The sequence below is a fragment of the Schistocerca serialis genome, chromosome 2 (genome assembly GCF_023864345.2).
Source record: "Schistocerca serialis cubense isolate TAMUIC-IGC-003099 chromosome 2, iqSchSeri2.2, whole genome shotgun sequence".
Classification (NCBI taxonomy): Eukaryota; Metazoa; Arthropoda; class Insecta; order Orthoptera; family Acrididae; genus Schistocerca; species Schistocerca serialis.
The window spans coordinates 1046521907-1046547046 of record NC_064639.1 but is presented as its reverse complement, the minus strand read 5'-3'; the positions used below and the strand labels follow the sequence as shown (position 1 = coordinate 1046547046).

The window sequence follows — 25140 nt, the reverse complement described above, 5'->3', positions numbered from 1 at the left end:
ACATATTTGACATCCACGCACGAATCACCGTAAACTTCCGTCAATTGGCGATGGATTTCAATCGGCGCAGTGCCCTTTGCGTTCAAAAACCGAATAACTGCGCGCAATTCGCACTTGGCGGTAACACCCAACGGGAGCTCCATTCTCAACGGCTGCCAAGCCAAGACTGAGCGCGTCAGCGCGGCTTACGCATGTTTACACACAGCGCGTGAAGCACTCTTCATAACAGTGTGACCCACTGCCACACAAACAGAGTTCTGTACTTATAAAAAAAATGGGAGACCTTACTTTTGGGATTACTCTCGCATAAGAAAGAAAGCGTATTGAGATGGATCTATATGTGGCCAGACGTACTGGATGATTATTTTGCTATTACGTGGCTGAAGGCGGCATTCATACACAAATTAATCACAGTCACGAGTATTTAGATCCTAAATGGTAAGGTTAATTTGCTTAATTTCTGATCCGAATCCGCTGAAAGTCACTATATAGTATTGTCGACCAGGGACTATAGCGTCTGAAGTCACTCTCCACGGAAATGAACAGTTTCAAACACTGGGATCTGCCCTACACAATTCACTTGATGTCTTTCCAATGCTGCTGGTTAAAGCTATCTGGATTGGTGAGTTATTTACCAAGTTTGCAGAATGGTGGTAATTATTGACTTGTTCTAGATATCGACATGCTGATCACTGAACCAGATTTTTGTGTAAGTGGTGAAAGATGTCTTCGGCTAAGTACAATGTGACGAAGCATGATGTAATTTTATTTGTTTAAGGTGTAGCGTAGGCTAATTACAGGATAGGTCTCTGTTCTTACAATAAGTGGAACTGGTTACAGTCCTCATCAAAGCAGGAATCGAGGCTTAATTTTCATTCTCCATGGGTTTGCAGTCCCAGCTGAGGTTGTCGTTCCGAAAAACGTACTCTTGTATATCCAGTCCCGTAATTTTGTTGGTTTGAAACCTTTATTACAACGTCTAACCTCAAGGCCTCCGACAGCTACCTCCAATACGCATAGTTAGTAAATTGTGGCATTATTGAAACCAACTGCAACCTGGCAACCATTCTTTCTTGCGTGAATAAGCGAACATTCTCGTATTTAGCATCTTCAGAGAGCAATCGTTAAAAGTACAAGTGTGGTTCTTTCCATGAACAAGGATGCTGAAAAACACGGGTACCTCCTCACTTACCCACGGATGCTGCAAACCTGTTTTAATAATTACCTCCGTTTCCTCGACAGTTCCTAGTACTGTTTGTGTGCAACAGCCTAGATGTATATGAAACCGTGTAACTTTTTCCTCGTTGCAGCGTCTCTAAGAACACTGACGACATAACAGAAGATAAATTCACTTTGCTCTTGAGATCGACACCTTCCCGGACAAATGTAGATGGCGGTTATTTTTTTCATATCAAAGACATTCAGAAGTAGGATTTTTTAAGCCAAAATATAAACATAATAAAAATATGTACAGAAGGAAATAGCTCGGATGGAGAAAACTGACGTCGAAGGAAGAGATCATGGCTGAAACAAACTTGCTTTGAAGAGATATTTTTTGTAACGTTAGTTAATTAGTTTATTAGTTACGTAGACCATTTGAACGACCTTTTTTTATCGAAACGATATCGAACCAGTTAGTTTACAGGATATGTATACATTATTAGCGTTAAAATTAATGAACATATTATTATTTTTAGTCCTATTGATGCAACTACTTTTCTTTTACAGAAGTTACAAAAATACATATGCTAGAATTATAAAAGTTATATAAGTTAAAAAACCTAAACAAAAAATACTGAGCTAAGATATGAATATATCGAGAAGTAAACTGGGTATTATTAAGGAAGAAACGTGTCCATGCAGGAGTCACAGACTTCCAGTGTTATACATATGGACTGTACACGTTTACACCATTTTAGTAAAGTTTTTGCATGTGATTACGTGTCGCCTCTTGAACGTTAGATAACATCTCCTTTGACTTTTTTGTGAGCGCCGTGAGACTGAATGCATCTTTGTGACTATTGGTTATCTTCATACAATATCAAATTACTCGCTGCTATTTATTAGTACGCCCACTGGCAAGGGGTGAGGTTTTCGTAACTGTAATCGCTTTTAAAAAATTGTTAAGAGTAACACTATTGTCATTGAAATTATAATTGGCTCTGAGCGCTATGGGACTTAACATCTGAGGTCATCAGTCCCCTAGAACTTAGAACTACTTAAACTTACCTAACCTAAGGACATCATACACATCCATGCTCGAGGCAGGATTCAAACCTGCGACCGTAGCGGTCCCACGGTTCCAGACTGAAGCGCCTAGAACCGCACGGCCACACCGGCCGGCGAAATTATTATTATTTTCATTTTTATTACTGTTATGTTATTGTTTACGGTTATCCGTTACCGCGTCACATCACGCCCTAGTATCACACTGAATAATGTCGTACGCCGTCTACTAAAGCACGAGGCCCAACCTCGTAAAGATTAGGCCTACTGAGCGATGCCGGATACTCTGAAAATCCCATTTACTGTGTCTCCGTGAATAAGGGTGATCAAATGTTTTTTATTCCAGTCTTTGATCACAATATCAATTCTTTTGTCGATGACCGGTTTCAGTCAGTAATGACCATCCTCAGATCTTTTCTAAACCATGTCCTAAAGTGATAAGGCCGTAATATTGTGATCAAAGACTGGAATAAAAAACATTTGACAGTATAATGGGTCACTGTCCATATACGCGACTATGTCGCAGCTGGTGCAATAAGGATGATATTAAAAGTTCCAGTTATTTATATTCCAGGTCAATTCTGGATCCATCCTTGTCGAAAACTTCAATCATGGAGTCGTAGAATGACCCATATTATTTCAAGGATTTGAGCAATCGTTTTTCAGTGAACAACAAAGTAAGATAAGAAAGTCTGGTTTGCTACTGTGCATTTCAAAGATAAGTTTTGATTCTCTTCAACCCCGAAAATGATCTTTCTGTCGAAGTACTGGTTGCATGAATGGTTAAAATTAATTTAATTAGTTCCTTCTCTGAGTTGCTTCACTGAGACGACAGGAAGTGAGATATTGACTTCGTCTAAACACTGGCTGGTTCCGGAATTGTTCTGAAGAATATATCACAGACAGTTCCGTCCTTAGTCGAGGGATATCAAAATGTCCACCGAAGGACACATTCAAGAAGTTAAATGCACGCTCGGGGAAGTTATCTGGTTATTGGCATTTAATATGAAAGCATTGTTCAAACAAAAATCTATTCTTGTACTGCCTAATTTATGAGTGCCCACGTAGATGAAATGCGGTCCTTGGAATTTTCGTGGCGTTTCCTTAAGTTGTTGAAATTGTCCACAACAGATCGGGAGAAACAAAACACATAGCCAGCAGTACAATTTTTGAATGTCTGTACAGCCACATAAACAACTGTAAAAGGAGTGCCAAGATTCTTAATAATGTCTTGACATACAGGGTGATTCATAAGGAATATCACATAATTTGTGATGTGACTCTACATGTGAAAATAAACCTAAAACTCCTATAAACATGTGTCCCATTTTCGATAGTTAGGGAAGTGGAGTTGCTTGAAGACTACACAGATCCATGAATGATTATGAAGACGAGTGTAAATACTAATTACCGAAATGCTGTGTAGGCGCTGTGATGAACGGATTAATGGTAGAACAGATGACTGATCCATCCTACAAGAGATGTTCAGAAAGTCCCCCACCTATCTCAAGGCACTTGTCAATTTGTTGAAGGGTGTGTTGTATTGCACATTGAATATCATCTCGGCGGGCTTTAATGCGGGTAACGGTGTCCGTGATGCGAGTGACAAGTTCTTCACGTGTACTTACCTTTGCAGCCTACACACCTCTCTTTAACCAGCCCCATAAACAGAAGTCTACTGGGGTTAGGTCAGGTGAACTGGCAGACCAGTTAACTGGTCCGCCACAGCCAAGCCACCATTGAGGAAATGTGTTATTCAAATACTTGTCTGATCCATCATGTTGCAGGTGCTTTTGCCGTTGTTGCTGTAATGTAACTCCTGCCAAAAGTGCAGTTAGGTCTCCTATCAGGAAATGTGCATATGCTGTGGCTGTCATGCAATTTGGCAGAAACACAGGCCGTATCACCATGTCATCAATCACACCACACTGGACGTTCACTGACAACCTAACATGGAACTTTGTTTCCTAGTACCGAGTGGTTAGCACACTGGACTCGCATTTGGGAGGATGACGGTTCAAACCTGCGTCCGGTCGTCAAGACAGAGGTATCCTGTGATTTCCATAAATCACTTAAGGTAAATGGCAGGATGGTTCCTTTGAAAGGCCATGGCAGAATTCCTTCTCCATGCATGTTTGAGAATTGCAAGTGTTCGCAATACCACTTCATAATTTTTGGAGGACTGTCTAGTAAGCAGATATACATAGTTACCTAAGTTATGTTTTCCCAAACTTGTTAAAGTTTTCAGTACAGAACATCTCTCTTTGCTCTAGACAGAGGAACCAAATCTATATTACCATTATTTTTCCATCTTATAGTGTAATTCCGTAAATATGTTAGTCAAGAATTAACTTTTATTATCAGCCTGTGATAGCATAAAGGTAAACTGTATCAAAAAGCAAATGAATTCTTATTGATCACATAAGTGGGGCAGAGCTCAGAGAGAACGAGACCTGGCTGCACTGTTGCTAGGTTTCAAATGACATCATTGATGACATCACCAAGCCACGTTACTAGATTTCCACCTACTCTTTCCCCTCTCCTACGACACACAATGGAAATTGTCCTATTGTATAAAATAGTGAGAAATTAAAAACCTGACAGGAAATTTTAAAAATGGTGGGAAATTCAAAGTAGCCCAGTTTTGCTAAGTGCAAAATGGCAGGAAGTTCAAAAATCTGAAATGACAGATCTAGTTCAACTGTTCTAAGAGTAAAACCAGATGTGGGAAACCTGAGGCCAGCCTCTTCGACGTCAGAATCCAAGCTGGTGTTATAAGGTGGCGAATTTGGCTGTATGAAGCCAGCCTCTATGACATCAGACTCCAAGGTGGTGATACTGGATGACAGACGTGGGCACATGACGGCAGCATCTACGTTATCAAAATCGAAAATGGCCAACCTGAGCATACAAGGTCAGCCTGCACGATTGCCAAGTCACTTTTTCTAAGTACAGCATTCAAAATGGCGGATGCGGATCTGGGGATACAGGACCAGCCTGCATGGTCGTTACATCACTTATGCTAAGTTTATGATCCAAGATGACCAGTTATGAATATCCAAGTTGGCTGCTGCATTTTCCCTTGAAACCGAGCTGCTTGTCTTAAGTATAAAATCCAAGAGCTCATTTTAAAATTATGATAATCCAATTGTCCTAGGTTCGAAATGGCAGCCAAACAATTTCCCCACCTCTATGACATCACAGTTCACTGACACAGCTTGTTTGTTTAAACAATTGTCCCCCCTACTGTACATGCCAATTGCAAGAGTCCAGTTGACACAAGTTTTAAGATGGTGCCACGTTAGACACATGCTGTGTGTGTGTCTAATAGTAATTGTGTCTTTAGTTAAACAGATGCTGGACTGGCAGAGCCCCTGCTGACCAGATTGCCACTTACTGCACTACCACCTCACGTGAGCAGCCTCTGCTGCATTGAGCCGCTCAGATCTCCACACTAGCAGGGCTAACTGCCGCCAGCACCACGCCACATGAAGCTGTGTCACCACCGGGTTCGCAAAACGCACTTACCATCACGCTGCTGCCTCAATGCCTGAAACAAAGTGCATGATTGGTGATCTTCCTCACTACCACAGACCACACCTGCCCTGAGTTAAAAATTGGGGCGATTTCCAAAACCTAAGACAGTACGTCATTTGTGATGGAGCTGCATTCAGCCCGCCAGTCTTCCAATGTCACTTTCTATGTGTTGTAAGTTAAAATTACGGGGAAATTTGAAAACGCAAGAAGCATGCTTATGTTTCTGCTCACACTGAAAAGTTATGAGGTGGCAGCTACTAAAAAACTACCATTGTTCATATTCTTGTATGCATCCATCATGTTTACACCACTTTTGAGAATGAAACATACTGATTCTAATTCACAACTTGAATAGTGGCTATCAAAAAACGGTTAAATACGCGTAACGAAAATAATGAAATGTTATGAGAGTAATGGTCTGTGAGCAACATCTAGAGACAGAAAACTCTCAATAGTGTTACGCACATGATCCCAACAACTCCGAGTGACAAAGACCTGTAGCTTAGATCTGGAGGGCCACAGACAGGATAACATTAACTGATGCAGTCTGTGATGTTACAAAATAAAAGTGATGTTGTTATTCAATGGAAAGTTTGAAATTGAGACTTAGCTTACTGTTTTATCAATCACAATTGGCGTAAGAATCATGGATTGACCATTGTCATAAAATATTGCATTATGAGATGTGATTAGTTTTTACTTGCAGTTTCGCGTGGCTTGAGGCAGTCACAACTAGCGTGCTATTGATTAAGAAATCGCATTATCGTCTTTCTAATTACTTCATGATCGTAGATACGATCATACCCGGTTGTGAAGTTATTGTCATGACAAAACAATTTCCTAAGGGACCAGAAAGTTCTTAAGGGCGCAAAAACAACTGTAACATCACACAAAAGGGAAATTCAATATTAAAGCTGATGCAAGAAGACGAAAAAACAGTTTTCTTTTTATCAATGTAACACGCACATTGGACTGCTGATCTCCGTGTCTGTAATCTTAGCAAAATGCATAATTAAAATGAAAAGAATACTGAGGAGATGATAGGAATGAGCACTGCTAAATGATTCAGTATTCCCAGAACAAATATTTATTATAAACTAAAACATATATCGTACCTTAAGCTTAGTACTACAATGACGGTAGATTTTTATGTCCCTATCATGTCCACTGATCGCTCTTTTATATAGCCATTGTCTTCTTTGAGTCGCTCGTGCGTCGTCACGGTAAGTTATAACAGTTCTTTACACTTCACTCAAACTTAGACATAACACGTTTTTATACATTTAGAAAAAATTAGATCAGACTGCCACAAATCTGCGTCCGTCTTACTTGAGAAAAACAGTACAAGTCTTTTTAGCGCTCAAGGCTTCATTTGTTCTCCAGCGAACAAAATAGTGAAGGATCGCATATCTATCCGTATTTTTCTGTTTATATTGCCGCCCAAAGACGACGAATTACATTATTTAGAAAATTCCACCGTCGCCATGCGACGCCTCATTATACATTAATCATTATTTACAAACAAGTACCCGCCTTCTGGCTGAAAGTATTAACTACTCGTATTTGCTGTCTTAATGAAGTCAAAAATAGCGAATATCACAAGTCCAATTTTATGAGTCACAGTGACCTGCCCCAGTGAGATGCCCCAATCCCTTCCTATTCACACTGCTAGACTGTATTGTTGGTTGCGTTGGGACTCACCGACTAGTGATCTCTCAGTACCTGCACACCACATTATTATAACTTACTTGAACATATAGCGTGTTTCACATAAAGCGTAGGTCTCTGTAATTAACAAAATGATAGATGGCAGGATTATTTATTGAGATAGGTCAATATTAGAAACGTTACTTTTCCTGCGGCGTCATCAACATAGTTTATCGAATTATTTTCCAGAAACTTACAGCAACGAGATACAATATTTGAGATAGAACATTAGTTTTTTCTATCTTGTAGCTGATTTATTTAAACCAGCTGTGTACAAATCACGTTTCTACCACGTTTCGTGTGGGAGCAATAAACCTTCGACAGTGTTAGGGGTGGAAGAAGCATACTGTAGATAATGCTTGGCTTCTTGGTTGTGTGCAGATGGATGCTCTGGTGACGGAATATTGATTTAAGTGAGGTGTTTCAATGTGTATTCTTCTTCCTGAATGCACAATGCAATGCGCCTTCTAAACGACCTGCAGGCGAGATGTAATGTTGCAGTGATGCAGATTGACAAACTTCTTTAATGTGCCATTTGAAGTAAGCTGCGGTTGCAGGTTCAGTTACATAAACAAGAGGCTTTAGGTATCTCCAAAAAAAGAAATCTGTTGGTGTTAAATCAGGCGACTGTGTGGGCCATTTCTGAGGACCTTGGCGCCCAACCATCTTCCAAGGGAATCTCTTGTTCAGGTCTTTCACAACATCTCGCACAGTATGGGCTGGGTGACCATCATCCTTCATCCACATTGGCCTATGATGTCTAGACAGACATTTTCAGGGAGAGTACCTAAATTGTAGAATATAAAAACTCGATACATCTAAACCGACCTGCGAAGCAATGACAACCGATGGTTTCATCCTCAAGGATTCCACAGCATACATTAATTGACTGCCTACATTGACTATCGACAAGACATAGCCTCCTAGTATTTTCTGTGTGCCAGTAATGCATATTATGACACTTCACTGCACCATAATTTCTGAACGTGGTTTCATCAGAGAAACACTTTATAAGTTGTCCAGAGTGAATCGCACATAGCCCATTCACAGAAATTAACTCTCCAATTGAAATCTTCCCCATGCAGCGCCTTTGTCAGGTGGTACAGGTGAAATCTGTGACCATGTACTATACACCACACAGATGTAAGGCTGATATGAGTACTATTGACTGAAGCAATGCGTTGTAAGCTGGCATAGAATCGTGGTATATTGAAGCTAAAACGAACTCCTCCACCTCCTCACTTTTTGTTGGTCTTCATCTATTACTGCTGTGCCTTCTCAAAAGTACTTGTTTCCCAAAGTTGTTGTTCAGCAGCATGTAAGAATGTAATGGCTGCTGGAGTTCTTCGACCAGGATATCTCACAGCACATGCCATGACTGCTTTATTGGCATGAAATCTGTTGGTGTTAAATTAGGCGACCGTGTGGGCCATTTCTGAGGACCTTGGCGCCCAACCATCTTCCAGGGAATCTGTTGTTCAGGTCCTTCACAACATCACGCACAGTATGGGCTGGGTGACCATCATCCTTCATCCACATTGGCCTATGATGTCTAGATAGACATTTTCAGGGAGAGTACCTGAATTGTAGAGCATCAGCAACATGCCAACATACTTGCTGGATGTGTATGCCATGTTTATTTGATGTCATTATCCGCAGTACACTGAACCCCGTTTGTTTGTGCGGTCTGACGCGCTGTGTATATGGCGGTGTAAGGTAATGGTCGGCATTCTAACCGAGCATGGCACCTAGCAGCACACTGAGGAAGCTTATCGCTCCGTGAAACTGGTGACGTCACATGCCCGCCTGCAGATCGTTTTGGAGGTTGCAATGCGTTGTGCATTCATGAAGATAGGCATACGTTGAAACACGTCACTGAAATCAACATTTCGCCACCACAACAGCCATCTGTGCACAGCCAAATATTATGTACAGCTTGTTGCAACCCACCCTAACATTATGAAGGTTTTCAGCTACAAAACAAAACATGATATAAATGTGACTTCACTGATTTCTTCACAGATGGTTTAAATACATAAGCTACATGATAGAAAAAAACTAATGTTCTTTTCATTGCTGTAACTCTATGGAACATAACTCAATAAACTATTTTCATAGCCCTATAGAAAGAGTAATATTTCTTATGTGAACCCATCTCAATAAATATTTCTCTCGCATATTATTTTGTAAGTTACAGAGGCATACACACTATGTAAGTCCCTTAAGATGCCCTAACACGCTAATCCACTTTGTAGCTACAATCCAAGAAAAATTTGAAGTGTGTGCAGTGACATTTCGGTTTGTTAATGTTTTTGCAATGAAAATTCTCAGAAAAAGCTGTAAAGTGGAAAAATGTGACGTTCATTACAATAGATTATGCCATATGATTATAATACGAGAGCTGTCTTCCCTTCGCTTTATTTGTAAGTACAACAGTACCAAAATCAACAAATATTGCACAGAAATCAATTACTTTTGTATCTAAATCAGCGGATTTTGCGTCAAACCTGCTCCTCTACTGTCAAACCTGTACAATGTAGAACCAAACGTAATTACTCACGCGGTTTTAATCTGCAAATGACACCTTATGCAACGACATCACAGAAAATTTACATCTACGGGTTCACGCCTCACTATGTTTTTACACTGCACATGGTGCACCACACATTTAAATAGGACTTCTAAAACGCTTCTGATGAATGCAGGTGTGGTTCCTTCAACAAGGGCACTTATGGGGAAAGTCTTTTGCTGGCCAAGGTTGCAGAGGGTCATAATGTGTGTGAGATGAGTAGTGTCGTGAGATGATTAGTGAAATAGCCATGCACGTTGACTTGGAGAAATTTTGCAAACCTGCTAGCTTGTGGAACAATGAAATACGTCCAACTGTAGTTACACTTTGAAATATTTCTGAATCTACAGTAGTTAGAGAGTGTGGGGACTGCCAGGACAGAACACAATGCTTCGGGCAGTTTTTACAATTTTACTGTATATATTGATGTATGTAGAAATTTATTAGAATTCTACTGTAACATTGGGCATTTTATTACAATTTTTCTGTGACATGGAGCATTGTTTTGCAATTTTATTGTAAAAGGAGGCATTTTGTTACAGTTTTGCAACAACATAAGGCATTTTCTTATAATTTTTGCTGTAACAAGGGGCCATTTGTCACAGTTTTACTGTAACATGCGGAAGCAATTAGTTACAATTTTGCTATAACATGAGGGAAATTTGTTACAATTTTGCTGTAACATGAGGGAAATTTGTTACAATTTTGCTGTAACATCGAGCTGTTTGTTACAATTTCATTGTAACGTGATGGCATCGTGTTAGAATTCTATTGAAACATCGAGCAATTTGTTACAATTTTACTAAAACATGGGGGACTTTGTCACAATTTAGCCTTAACATTGGGCAGTTCTTGGTTTTTGTGCTATAACATTAGTAACTGCATTGGTTCTTCAGTATGCAAGTTCAATACTAGGAGATCAGGTATGACGCAAAATTCATCGATTTCAATACAATATTTGTTGATTTCACTCCTGTTCCACTCGCAAATAGAGCGATGGAAAAATTACTATGTGTTTCTGTACGAGATTTCATTTCTCTTGCATTCACAGCCCTTAAGCGAGATGTATGTTCGCGGGAGTAAATCTTTCTGTAGTCTGTCGAAAATGCCAATTCCTCAAACTTTCGCAATAATGTTCCATCGAAAGAGCTCCGCCACACATCTGAATAGCAATAATGTCGTCTTAAGTCTGGGTGCCCTGGTAGAAAGTCCATCACATTACATTCACTTGGCAGTAGATGTAGAAACTGTTGTACAGATTTTTTGTCTTTTCAGCTTTTTCAGATAAGTTTCAATGAAAAAAAAATCATCAGACTGTTATATTATTGTAGTCCTTTTCAAATTTCAAATGGTTCAAATGGCTCTGAGCACTATGGGACTCAACTGCTGAGGTCATTAGTCCCCTAGAACTTAGAACTAGTTAAACCTAACTAACCTAAGGACATCACAAACATCCATGCCCGAGGCAGGACTCGAACCTGCGACCGTAGCGGTCTTGCGGTTCCAGACTGCAGCGCCTTTAACCGCACGGCCACTTCGGCCGGCCTTTTTCAAATTTGACTAGGTTATTAGCTACTACACACTCTCAGCTAACTACTCAACATTCTCAGCTAATTATAAAGAGCAATAGTATGTGAGGACATTTTAAGCAACAAATACATTTGCGCAAAGGAATAGCACTGCAGAGTGCATGCACTGAGAAATCGCCAGACAGCGAGTCCCTTAGCCAATGACCACGCCGTCTTGTGGTCTGAATTGGAAAGGTTTGGTGTGCCTTGCTGAGGAAGGCTGCTGTGATACATCCGACTGTCAGTCACTGTTATCCTATTGGCGGCATGTCGCGGCCTTAGCCTCTGGGTCTTGAATGCTAGGAGGTGTTGGGATCTTGGCATGGAACTATTGATAGGGTTTTTATCTATAAATGCTGCACGCAACTAGGTTACAGATCATTACTCTCGTAATATATCATTCTTTTCGTCACACATGTCACGTTTTTCGACAGTCACGGTTCAACTTACATATTACACTACTGGTCATTAAAATTGCTACACCAAGAAGAAATGCAGACGATAAACAGGTATTCATTGGACAAATATATTATACTAGAACTGACATGTGATTACATTTTCACGCAATTTGGGTGCATAGATCCTGAGAAATCAGTACCTAAAACAACCACCTCTGGCCGTAATAACGGCCATGATACGCCTGCGCATTGAGTCAAACAGAGCTTGGATGGTATGTACAGATACAGCTGTCCATGCAGCTTCAACACGATACCACAGTTCATCAAGAGTAGTGACTGGTGTATTGTAACGAGCCAGTTGCTCGGCCACCATTGACCAGACGTTTTCAGTTGGTGAGAGATCTGGAGAATGTGCTGGCCAGGGCAGCAGTTGAACATTTTCTGTATCCAGAAAGGCACGTACAGGACCTGCAACATGCGGTCGTGCATTATCCTGCTGAAATGTAGGGTTTCGCAGGGATCGAATGAAGGGTAGAGCCACGTATCGTAACACATCTTAAATGTAACGTCCACTGTTCAAAGTGCCGTCAGTGCGAACAAGAGCTGACCGAGACGTGTAACCAATGGCACCCCATACCATCACGCCGGGTGGTACGCCACTATGGCAATGACGAATACACGCTTCCAATGTGCGTTTACCGCGATGTCGCCAAACAGGGTTGCCACCATCATGATGCTGTAAACAGAACCTGGATTCATCCGAAAAAATGACGTTTTACCATTCGTGCACCCAGGTTCGTCGTTGAGTACACCATCGCAGGCGCTCCTGTCTGTGATGCAGCGTCAAGTGTAACCGCAGCCATGGTCTCCGAGCTGATGGTCCATGCTGCTACAAACGTCGTCGAACTGTTCGTGCAGATGGTTGTTGTCTTTCAAACGTCCCCATCTGTTGACTCAGGGATCGAGACGTAGCTGCACGGTCCGTTACAGCCATGCGGATAAGATGCCTGTCATCTCGACTGCTAGTGATACGAGGTCGTTGGGATCCAGCACGGCGTTCCGTATTACCCTCCCGAACCCACCGATTCCATATTCTGTTCACAGTCATTGGATCTCGACCAATGCGAGCAGCAATGTCGCGATACGATAAACCGCAATCGCGATGGGCCACAATCCGACCTTGATCAAAGTCGGAAACGTGATGGTACGCATTTCTCCTCCTTACACGAGGCATCACAACAACGTTTCACCAGGCAGCGCCGCTCAATTGCTGTTCGCGTATGAGAAATCGGTTGGAAACTTTCCTCATGTCAGCACGTTGTAGGTGTCCTCACCGGCGCCAACCTTGTGTGAATGCTCTGAAAAGCTAATCATTTGCATATCACAGCATCTTTTTCCTGTCGGTTAAATTTCGCGTCTGTAGCATGTCATCTTCGTGGTGTAGCAATTTTAATGGCCAGTAGTGTAGTATAAAGATGTTTCTTTCTCAAATGCGGTGGTCACATGATGATGCATACAATAATAATGTGTCTCCAGTGAAAGTGAGGCTTGTCTATGAAGAAGGACAGCTTGTTTCATACCTGCCACTACTCCTGCATATTATTTTTTTGATGATGAATTTCAAAAACATATTACCTGAACATTCTGCAGTCCAAGTTCTCCCAGAGGACAAAGGTGCTTGAATTTTTGAATTAGCTGCCAGGGTAATTGAAATAACAGCTTGGTGTGGGATCTAAATGTGAGCCATTGGCCACTTTAAACTTAGAATGATTTTGAATTTTTCACTATTTCTCATTGTGGGATAAAGTGTGTGCCACTTGTATTTCCAAATTTCTCATCACTTTAGCTTAGGACACAGGGATTGTGATCTGAGAGGAGTGGTGAAGTGATTGCATCTCCATGACAAATAACATACCAGTGGCACAAATCGGAACAACTGTCTCAGATTTTTGAATTTGCCACAGTTTGTAACTCACAGCAGATGTGGCCTGTGGTAGAGTGGGAGACTGCCAATTGTGAAAGGGGGGGGGGAGGGGGAAAGTTGGGGGAGTGACAGCACGGTACGTGCATTTTGCCTTGCCAGGTGGTGGCACAATAAGTCCCAGCTGTATCTCTCTTAGCACAATGGTCTACACATCACAGTGAAGTGGGGACTGCTTCTGTGGGGAGGCATCATGGTTAGTTGGTTGGTTTGTTGATGTGGGGGAGGAGACCAAACAAGGTGGTCATTGGACCCATTGGCTTAGGGAAGGATGGGGAAGGAAGTCGGCTGTGCGCTTTCAAAGGAACCATCCTGCCATTTGTCTAAAGCGATTCTCAGAAATCACACAAAACCTAAATCAGGATGCCGGATGCAGGTCTGAACCGTCGTTCTCCCGAATGCGAGTCCAGTGTGCTAATCACTATGCCATGTCACTCGGTGAGGCAACACGGGATGGGATGTCGGCAGAGGCAGGGGCTCTCTCATTGTGTCTAAATAAAGATGAAGCTGAAGATAAAGTTGAAATAAAGATGAAGTTGTTCTCATCCCATCTTACTACACACACACACACACACAAACATATCTATTTAATATGACACTGCCTTAACTCAGGGCAAGTGATCTCCCACCATTGGTATCTGGGGTATTGGGAAATTGTTTAAACAAGCAAGCAGTGCCAGCAAACTGTGATGTCAGATGGATGGGGGAAATTGTTTACATTTAATTTTTTACTTGGGACAACCGGGTTACCACTGTTTTAAACTGTGCTCCTAGATTTTATACTCACAATAAGTGGCCTACTTCCATTTTGACATCAGGTGAAACGCAGTAGCCATCTTGGAGTCTTAACTTAGCATTAGTGATGTGGCAACCATGCAAGCTGGAACCATAACTCTACCTCCATCCACTTTTATTCTATACTTAGAAAAAGCGACTTGGCGATCATTCAGGCTGTTTTCGTATGCCTAGATCTACATCTACATCTACATCTACATCTACATCTATACTCCGCGAGCCACCTTACGGTGTGTGGCGGAGGGTACTTATTGTACCACTATCTGATCCCCCCTTCCCTGTTCCATTCACGAATTGTGCGTGGGAAGAACGACTGCTTGTAAGTCTCCGTATTTGCTCTAATTTCTCGGATCTTTTCGTTGTGATCATTACGCGAGATATATGTGGGCGGTAGTAATATGTTGCCCATGTCTTCCCGGAATGTGCTCTCTCGTAATTTCGATAATAAACCTCTCCGTATTGCGTAACGCCTTTCTTGAAGTGTCCGCCACTGGAGCTTGTTCAGCATCTCCGTAACGCTCTCGCGCTGACTAAATGTCCCCATGACGAATCGCGCTGCTTTTCGCTGGATCATGTCTATCTCTTCTATTAATCCAACCTGGTAAGGGTCCCATACTGATGAGCAATACTCAAGAATCGGACGAACAAGCGTTTTGTAAGCTACTTCTTTCGTCGATGAGTCACATTTTCTTAGAATTCTTCCTATGAATCTCAACCTGGCGCCTGCTTTTCCCACTATTTGTTTTATGTGATCATTCCACTTCAGATCGCTCCGGATAGTAACTCCTAAGTATTTTACGGTCGTTACCGCTTCCAATGATTTACCACCTATGGCATAATCGTACTGGAATGGATTTCTGCCCCTATGTATGCGCATTATATTACATTTATCTACGTTTAGGGAAAGCTGCCAGCTGTCGCACCATGCATTAATCCTCTGCAGGTCCACCTGGAGTACGTACGAGTCTTCTGATGTTGCTACTTTCTTGTAGACAACCGTGTCATCTGCAAATAGCCTCACGGAGCTACGGATGTTGTCAACTAAGTCATTTATGTATATTGTAAACAATAAAGGTCCCATCACGCTTCCCTGCGGTACTCCCGAAATTACCTCTACATCTGCAGATTTTGAACCGTTAAGAATGACATGTTGTGTTCTATCTTCTAGGAAATCCTGAATCCAATCACAAACCTGGTCCGATATTCCGTAAGCTCGTATTTTTTTCACTAAACGTAAGTGCGGAACCGTATCAAATGCCTTCCTGAAGTCCAGGAATACGGCATCAATCTGCTCGCCAGTGTCTACGGCACTGTGAATTTCTTGGGCAAACAGGGCGAGCTGAGTTTCACATGATCTCTGTTTGCGGAATCCATGTTGGTTATGATGAAGGAGATTTGTATTATCTAAGAACGTCATAATACGAGAACACAAAACATGTTCCATTATTCTACAACAGATTGACGTAAGCGAAATAGGCCTATAATTATTCGCATCTGATTTATGACCCTTCTTGAAAATTGGAACGACCTGCGCTTTCTTCCAGTCGCTAGGTACTTTACGTTCTTCCAGCGATCTACGATAAATTGCTGATAGAAAGGGGGCAAGTTCTTTAGCATAATCACTGTAGAATCTTAAGGGTATCTCGTCTGGTCCGGATGCTTTTCCGCTACTAAGTGACAGCAGTTGTTTTTCAATTCCGATATCGTTTATTTCAATATTTTCCATTTTGGCGTCCGTGCGACGGCTGAAGTCAGGGACCGTGTTACGATTTTCCGCAGTGAAACAGTTTCGGAACACTGAATTCAGTATTTCTGCCTTTCTTCGGTCGTCCTCTGTTTCGGTGCCATCGTGGTCAACGAGTGACTGAATAGGGGATTTAGATCCGCTTACCGATTTTACATATGACCAAAACTTTTTAGGGTTCTTGTTTAGATTGTTTGCCAATGTTTTATGTTCGAATTCGTTGAATGCTTCTCTCATTGCTCTCTTTACGCTCTTTTTCGCTTCGTTCAGCTTTTCCTTATCAGCTATGATTCGACTACTCTTAAACCTATGATGAAGCTTTCTTTGTTTCCGTAGTACCTTTCGTACATGATTGTTATACCACGGTGGATCTTTCCCCTCGCTTTGGACCTTAGTCGGTACGAACTTATCTAAGGCGTACTGGACGATGTTTCTGAATTTTTTCCATTTTTGTTCCACATCCTCTTCCTCAGAAATGAACGTTTGATGGTGGTCACTCAGATATTCTGCGATTTGTGCCCTATCACTCTTGTTAAGCAAATATATTTTCCTTCCTTTCTTGGCATTTCTTATTACACTTGTAGTCATTGATGCAACCACTGACTTATGATCACTGATACCCTCTTCTACATTCACGGAGTCGAAAAGTTCCGGTCTATTTGTTGCTATGAGGTCTAAAACGTTAGCTTCACGAGTTGGTTCTCTAACTATCTGCTCGAAGTAATTCTCGGACAAGGCAGTCAGGATAATGTCACAAGAGTCTCTGTCCCTGGCTCCAGTTCTGATTGTGTGACTATCCCATTCTATACCTGGTAGATTGAAGTCTCCCCCTATTACAATAGTATGATCACGAAACTTCTTCACGACGTTCTGCAGGTTCTCTCTGAGGCGCTCAACTACTACGGTTGCTGATGCAGGTGGTCTATAGAAGCATCCGACTATCATATCTGACCCACCTTTGATACTTAACTTAACCCAGATTATTTCACATTCGCATTCGCTAATAACTTCACTGGATATTATTGAATTCTTTACTGCTATAAATACTCCTCCACCATTGGCGTTTATCCTATCCTTGCGGTATATATTCCATTCTGTGTCTAGGATTTCGTTACTGTTCACTTCCGGTTTTAACCAACTTTCCGTTCCTAATACTATATGCGCACTATTTCCTTCAATAAGAGATACTAATTCAGGAACCTTGCCCTGGATACTCCTGCAGTTTACCAATATTACGTTGACTTTTCCTGTTTTTGGTCTCTGAGGACGGACGTTCTTTATCAACGATGATAATGTCCTCTCTGGTAAGCCGTCAGGTATTTTATCGTTTCGCCCAAGGGGGGGTCCCTCTAACCTAAAAAACCCCCGTGTGCACGCCACACGTACTCTGCTACCCTAGTAGCTGCTTCCGGTGTGTAGTGCACGCCTGACCTGTCTAGGGGGGCCCTACAGTTCTCCACCCAATAACGGAGGTCGATGAATTTGCAACCATTATAGTCGCAGAGTCGTCTGAGCCTCTGGTTTAGACCCTCCACACGGCTCCAAACCAGAGGACCGCGATCGACTCTGGGCACTATGCTGCAGATATTAAGCTCAGCTTGCACTCCGCGTGCGATGCTGGTTGTCTTCACCAAATCAGCCAGCCGCCGGAAGGAACCAAGGATGGCCTCAGAACCCAAGCGGCAGGCGTCATTCGTTCCGACATGTGCTACTATCTGCAGCCGGTCACACCCAGTGCGTTCAATAGCTGCCGGAAGGGCCTCCTCCACATTACGGACGAGACCCCCCGGCAAGCACACCGAGTGCACACTGGCATTCTTCCCCGACCTACCCGCTATTTTCCTAAGGGGCTCCATAACCCGCCTAACGTTGGAGCTCCCTATAACTAATAGGCCCGCCCTCTGTGACTGTCGGGACCTTGCCGGAGAATCGGCCACTGGCCCAACAGGCGAGGCATCCTGTGGTGGCTCGGAAACGATGTCATCACCACTAGGAAGCACCCCGTACCTGTTGGAAAGGGGTAAGGCAGCTGCCACGCGGCCAGATCCCACCTTCGCCTTTCGGCCAGGCACGCGCGAGCCCACCACTGTCCGCCATTCACCCTGGAGTGATGGCTGACCGGTAAGATGCTCACTGCCGGAAGACGCAGCGACATCAGGGGTTCCATGCGATTCCAAGGCCACCGAAGTAGGCATAGGTCTCACCACAGTTGCCCCAACGCCACTACGAGCCGACGCCTGCGCCTCGAGCTCGATGAGCCTAACAGACAAAGCCTCCACCTGCCCCCGAAGAGTGGCCAATTCTCCTTGCGTCCGCTCACAACAACCACAGTCCCTACACATGACTATGTTTACCCTACAAGCGAACGGTGTACTCGCCTTATTAGCAGCAGGAAATCGAAGTGCTCTCTCACTGACGGTCTAACCGACACTGAGCTGTTCTAACCAAACAAACAAAAGCCTGTACGATACGAGGGTCAGTAGCAACGGCGATACTGTACACTACACTGTTATTAAAATAAAAGGTTGTGTCTAGTAGGCACTCAAACACGCAAGAAATTACAAAAATAAAATAGTAACTACCCAGATAACTGAAAATAAGTTGTACCTGTTTGAAGCTCGTAAAAATGTGTAACAAGCGAACGGTGTACTCGCCTTATTAGCAGCAGGAAATCGAAGTGCTCTCTCACTGACGGTCTAACCGACACTGAGCTGTTCTAACCAAACGAACAAAAGCCTGTACGATACGAGGGTCAGTAGCAACGGCGATACTGTACACTACACTGTTATTAAAATAAACGGTTGTGTCTAGTAGGCACTCAAACACGCAAGAAATTACAAAAATAAAATAGTAACTACCCAGATAACTGAAAATAAGTTGTACCTGTTTGAAGCTCGTAAAAATGTGTAACAAGCGAACGGTGTACTCGCCTTATTAGCAGCAGGAAATCGAAGTGCTCTCTCACTGACGGTCTAACCGACACTGAGCTGTTCTAACCAAACAAACAAAAGCCTGTACGATACGAGGGTCAGTAGCAACGGCGATACTGTACACTACACTGTTATTAAAATAAAAGGTTGTGTCTAGTAGGCACTCAAACACGCAAGAAATTACAAAAATAAAATAGTAACTACCCAGATAACTGAAAATAAGTTGTACCTGTTTGAAGCTCGTAAAAATGTGTAACAAGCGAACGGTGTACTCGCCTTATTAGCAGCAGGAAATCGAAGTGCTCTCTCACTGACGGTCTAACCGACACTGAGCTGTTCTAACCAAACGAACAAAAGCCTGTACGATACGAGGGTCAGTAGCAACGGCGATACTGTACACTACACTGTTATTAAAATAAACGGTTGTGTCTAGTAGGCACTCAAACACGCAAGAAATTACAAAAATAAAATAGTAACTACCCAGATAACTGAAAATAAGTTGTACCTGTTTGAAGCTCGTAAAAATGTGTAACAAGCGAACGGTGTACTCGCCTTATTAGCAGCAGGAAATCGAAGTGCTCTCTCACTGACGGTCTAACCGACACTGAGCTGTTCTAACCAAACAAACAAAAGCCTGTACGATACGAGGGTCAGTAGCAACGGCGATACTGTACACTAGACTGTTATTAAAATAAAAGGTTGTGTCTAGTAGGCACTCAAACACGCAAGAAATTACAAAAATAAAATAGTAACTACCCAGATAACTGAAAATAAGTTGTACCTGTTTGAAGCTCGTAAAAATGTGTAACAAGCGAACGGTGTACTCGCCTTATTAGCAGCAGGAAATCGAAGTGCTCTCTCACTGACGGTCTAACCGACACTGAGCTGTTCTAACCAAACGAACAAAAGCCTGTACGATACGAGGGTCAGTAGCAACGGCGATACTGTACACTACACTGTTATTAAAATAAACGGTTGTGTCTAGTAGGCACTCAAACACGCAAGAAATTACAAAAATAAAATAGTAACTACCCAGATAACTGAAAATAAGTTGTACCTGTTTGAAGCTCGTAAAAATGTGTAACAAGCGAACGGTGTACTCTGGCATCTTGGATCATGACATCACACAGGCTAGCCTCGTATGGCCTGGTCTGCTATCTTGTATTGCGTTTTGGATTCTGATGTCATAGTGGCTGGTATCAGGTCTACCATCACTGATTTTATACTTAAGATAGTTGGGCTAGATCCGCCATCTTGGATTTTTGAATTTCCCGCCATTTTTACATACGGGAATTGGCTTGGGGGGGGGGGGGGGGCTGGCAATGTTACATGGTGAAATTATCGATGATATCATTGGAAATCTGGCAACAGTACAGTGTTACCTCATTCTTTCATAGCCTGCCTACACACTTAACCACATTGCCCCACAATATATTCCCAAAATACGTAGGATGTGCGAATTTTCACAAATTAGGAAGTGTCTATGTCTTCAGGTTAATACAATAAGAATACTTCTAAGTGCAAAAAATGTGGTACTGGGGTTGACTGTTATATATATGTTAACTCCGCTTTTACTCATACACTAAATTATGTTACACAGTGATTCACTCAGTGTGAGTCCATTAATGTCTACAATGATGAGCCAAAAGTTATGGCTACTGCCCACTACGTGACTGAATGCTATCTGGTGGCGTTGCAGACACATGACACAGAAAAGAATGTATATAAACGGAGCGTAGACAAATGGGGAATCATTCTAGCGACGATATTGGCTGCAAGTGGCGAAATACATTGACATAAACGACTTTGACAGATGGCAGATATTTATGGCCCAGCGTCTGGAAACCAGTATCTCGGAAATAGCGAAGTTAGTTGGCTGTTTGCGTACTACTGTTGTGAGCATCTGTACAAAATGGTTGAAAGTGAAACCATGACTAGGCCACAAGGTGCTGGGTGCCCATGCCTCGTCACAAAATATGGAGTTTGGTGGCTTTCCCGCTATATTAAACAGGATAGGCGGCTATTTGTGGAAACTTTGACATCAGAGTACAACGCTGGTGGATGTGGAAGCGTTTCTGAGTACACTGTTCAGTGCCTATTGTTGAACATGGGGCAGCACAGGAGATGACCCCTATGTGTTCCCATTTTGCCCCAACAATGTCATCGATTATGACTGCAGTTGACATGGAGCATTGCAACTGGACCACAGATAAATGGAAACCTGTCACCTGATTGGATGAATTACGTTTCTTATTAAACATGTGGATCCCACTGTATGTAATATTATGCTACGGGGGAAATGACCTTGGCTTCATTGGGAGCTGTGGTAATAATCGAAGATATCGTGGCAGCGTTGGACTGTTCGAACATTATAGTGGACCACCTGCATCCTTTCATGCTTGCCGGCCGATGTGGTCGAGCGGTTCTAGGCGCTTCAGTCTGGAACCGCGCGACCGCTACGGCCGCAGGTTCGAATCCTGCCTCGGGTATGGATGTGTGTGATGTCCTTAGGTTAGTTAGGTTTAATTAGTTCTAAGTTCTAGGGGACTGATGACCTCCGATGTTAAGTCCCATAGTGCTCAGAGCCATTTGAACCATTAAACTTTCTGGCAGATTAAAACTGCGTACCGGAGTTCGAGTCTCGGTATGGCACACAGATTTAATGTGCTAGAAAGTTTCGCATCAGCGCACACTCCGCTGCAGAGGGAAAATCTCATTCTGGAAACATCCCCCAGGCTGTGGCTAAGCCATGTCTTCGCAATATCCTTTCTTCCAGGAGTGCTAGTTCTGCAAGGTTCGCAGAAGAGTTTCTGTGAAGTTTGAAAGGTAGGAGGCGAGGTACTGACAGAATTGAAGCTGTGGGGGCAGGTCATGAGTCATGCTTGGGTAGAGCACTTGCCCGCGCTAGGCAAAGGTCCTGAGTTCGAGTCTCGGTCCGGCATACAGTTTTAATCTGCGAGGAAGTTTCTTAAGACTTAAACTGATTGTTGAAAACATGTAGTTCAGCTTCAGATTGTCAAGGCTGTTTACTGTTTACTCGCAAAAGTATAGGAACATTTGAAACTAAGTAATCTTTACAACAGATGATATTTTTGCGAATAGAGAATGGATCATGCTCCACGAAAGTAAAGATTAGCAAAAGCGAGATTAGAGTTTAACGTCCTGTTGACAAATCAAAACAAGAGACAACATATTAGTGCAACTGCAGTCTCGCTGGGTCTCCGACCACACGAGTATGGAATGTAAGCAGCATGGCTCATCAGGAATCAAATATATGCGTGTGTCACAATATAATGTTGTCTACAACTTGATAAGATAAAGAAACTCACGGCCGTGTTTGAATACAGTGCCAGGCAGCTTTCCTGAGAAATAACGTCCTGCCAACCTTTGCGACTGTCAGAGACACCCAGTACGTAAGTAGTGCAACAAATAAACAATACATGGAAATTGCAGTTAAGACTCTGGACTCGTATTCGAGAGGAAATCCCCCTCCAGCCATTTAGGTTTAGCTTTATAGTGATTTCTTTAAATCGTTTAAGGGGGACATGTGAGAAAATACACGCGTACGTACAGGCTGATGTAACTTTTACTGTTTGATAGGTTTTTCACTTTTTTGACAAATAATTTAATAAGGACGTTGCTGGAAACTTTTGGAACACATACTATCACGAGGGGAATATTCTCTCAAAGATTACTTTACTTATGACTTTCAAAATATAATCTTAGTAATTAATATCAGTCTTAGAATCCACGCAACATTTTTTTTAAATTTATGTGTATGATACATAGCAGTTTTTCTTTCACAAAAATTTAAATAAATTTCATAGAATCGCACTTTAAAAAATTTTATACCACAGGAAGTTGTGTTATAGTATGTATAAAGTCTGTAGCAAATTTCATCTTTTTAACTGCAACGCTCAGCAGGAAATGTTCCTTACACTCTGAAAAATGAAAGTCGCAGGAAATGCAGAAAACAAATTCTATTAGCATTTATGCCAGGAACAAGTACCTTAGCGTTGGCCATAAGTATACATTTGGTCTTTTTGCTCTTCGTGTAACTCTTTTCTTGCAGTCAGATCCTCCTGGAGCGACCTTTTGACAATATGCTTCCCTGACATTTCAGAAGGCAATACGCGCATAATCAATCTTCCTCAGTAGGTTTTTGGTGAAGCAACCAGCATCAAATCCTAGTTTCACAAGAATCCTGATTCTTCCAGTGTTACCACCATTGAACACCAGACAAGAATCGTATGAGAAAATTTTAACGTTAGTAGATGAACAGCATGTTGCCTTGAGCATCTGTTCTAAATCAGGTTATTTAAGCTTTCGTTCGGGTTTTGTGTTATTTATTCGTGTGCTCTCTCATAGATTTTTTTTCATATTGTATCAGTTCTTTTTCTTAAAAATATTCTAATCGATATTCTGCAAATTGTGTAGTGCTTTGTTGCTTGATCAAGTCCCTTTGCTTCCTGTGGTCCTAAGGAACCTGATAGATAAATAAAATAAAACTAGCAGCAACTATGCATCTGTTATTGTACTACAACTTATAATAAATACATACAGGACCAAACGCCAAGAAAATCAACTAACTCACAGTCAGCAAAACGAAGTTTTTGTTTCGTTACTGTCGCTACTTCACAAGCAAGTCCTGTCTACTACCCCCCTCCCCGCACTATATAAATAATAAAAGAAAACATACAAAACAGTGTGCATAACCAATGAAGAAACATAACCGAAATGACACTGGTTGGCGCAAGCAGGCGAGCAGGGCTTCCGTCTTTATCAATAATACTAAAAACAGCTCACTAACAATTCACCATCGTCTTCACTATCTCATCGCAGTAAAATCTAGGAAATCTGCTACATTCAGGACCGGTTTTAGGCCACCGTTTGGGGCACCTAGCTGAAAGGGACGCCAGAGACGCAACTTAAGATTTCAATACGGAACGTATCACAATCATCAGTGGCCACTTGCGGCGTCCCTGTCGCCCAAATGCAATATTTGTATAATGTGTATATCGAAAATTGACACGGGTGGCACGGGTGAGAACGTACGATGCAAAAGGGGGGAGAGGCGGAGGAGGGGGAGGGGGGTTGAAATGGTTGGCAAATGATATGTCACTTGTGTGAAAAAATGTTGTTGAACCGGCTCTGGCTAAAGTACTCCTTGATATTTACGTTCAGTTATAAGATACGAAGTAGCAATTAAAAATCTGACGGTAGAATGTGGGTTTTCTTAGAAATCCGGTTGAACACTGCTCACTTTCTTACTAGTTCCAAATTTCACTCGGACGCTGCAAATTTCTCTGTTAGCAATTCAGACACAACATGAGATACGAGGCGGGGAGCAATGTACGATTATCATTCCGGAAAGTTACTGATATCTGACATCTCGTCACAAGGACCATATTATTTATCAGCGATCACCTCGTAATCTTCTCGTAGCCTCTGGTATGCTGCTGTGATTTCCCTCAGTGCGGCCTGTGAAAAATTCTGGACAGGAGTCAGGCAACAGTATTTTCCGAACGCAAGCGCCAGTATTTTTGAGCAAAAGAGCCTAACTTACCAGTCAAAATTTATTCTTGAGACAACATTTAAAGGGTTCATGGAAATAAATATGTTCAAATGTGTGTGAGTTCTTAAGGGACCAAACTGCAGAGGTCATCGGTCCCTAGGCTTAGACTC

At 42.2% G+C, this 25140-nt stretch overlaps 1 long non-coding RNA gene across 1 annotated transcript in view; it reads right to left on the bottom strand.

Moving 5' to 3' along the window:
* Positions 1 to 24924, bottom strand: part of LOC126458481 (uncharacterized) — a 313334-nt gene extending 288410 nt beyond the window's left edge. Inside the window, exon 1 of the long non-coding RNA XR_007585639.1 lies at positions 24883 to 24924. This is a non-coding gene — a long non-coding RNA (uncharacterized LOC126458481). The remainder of the gene's footprint in view (positions 1 to 24882) is intronic.
* Between the last annotated feature and the right edge of the window lie 216 nt (positions 24925 to 25140).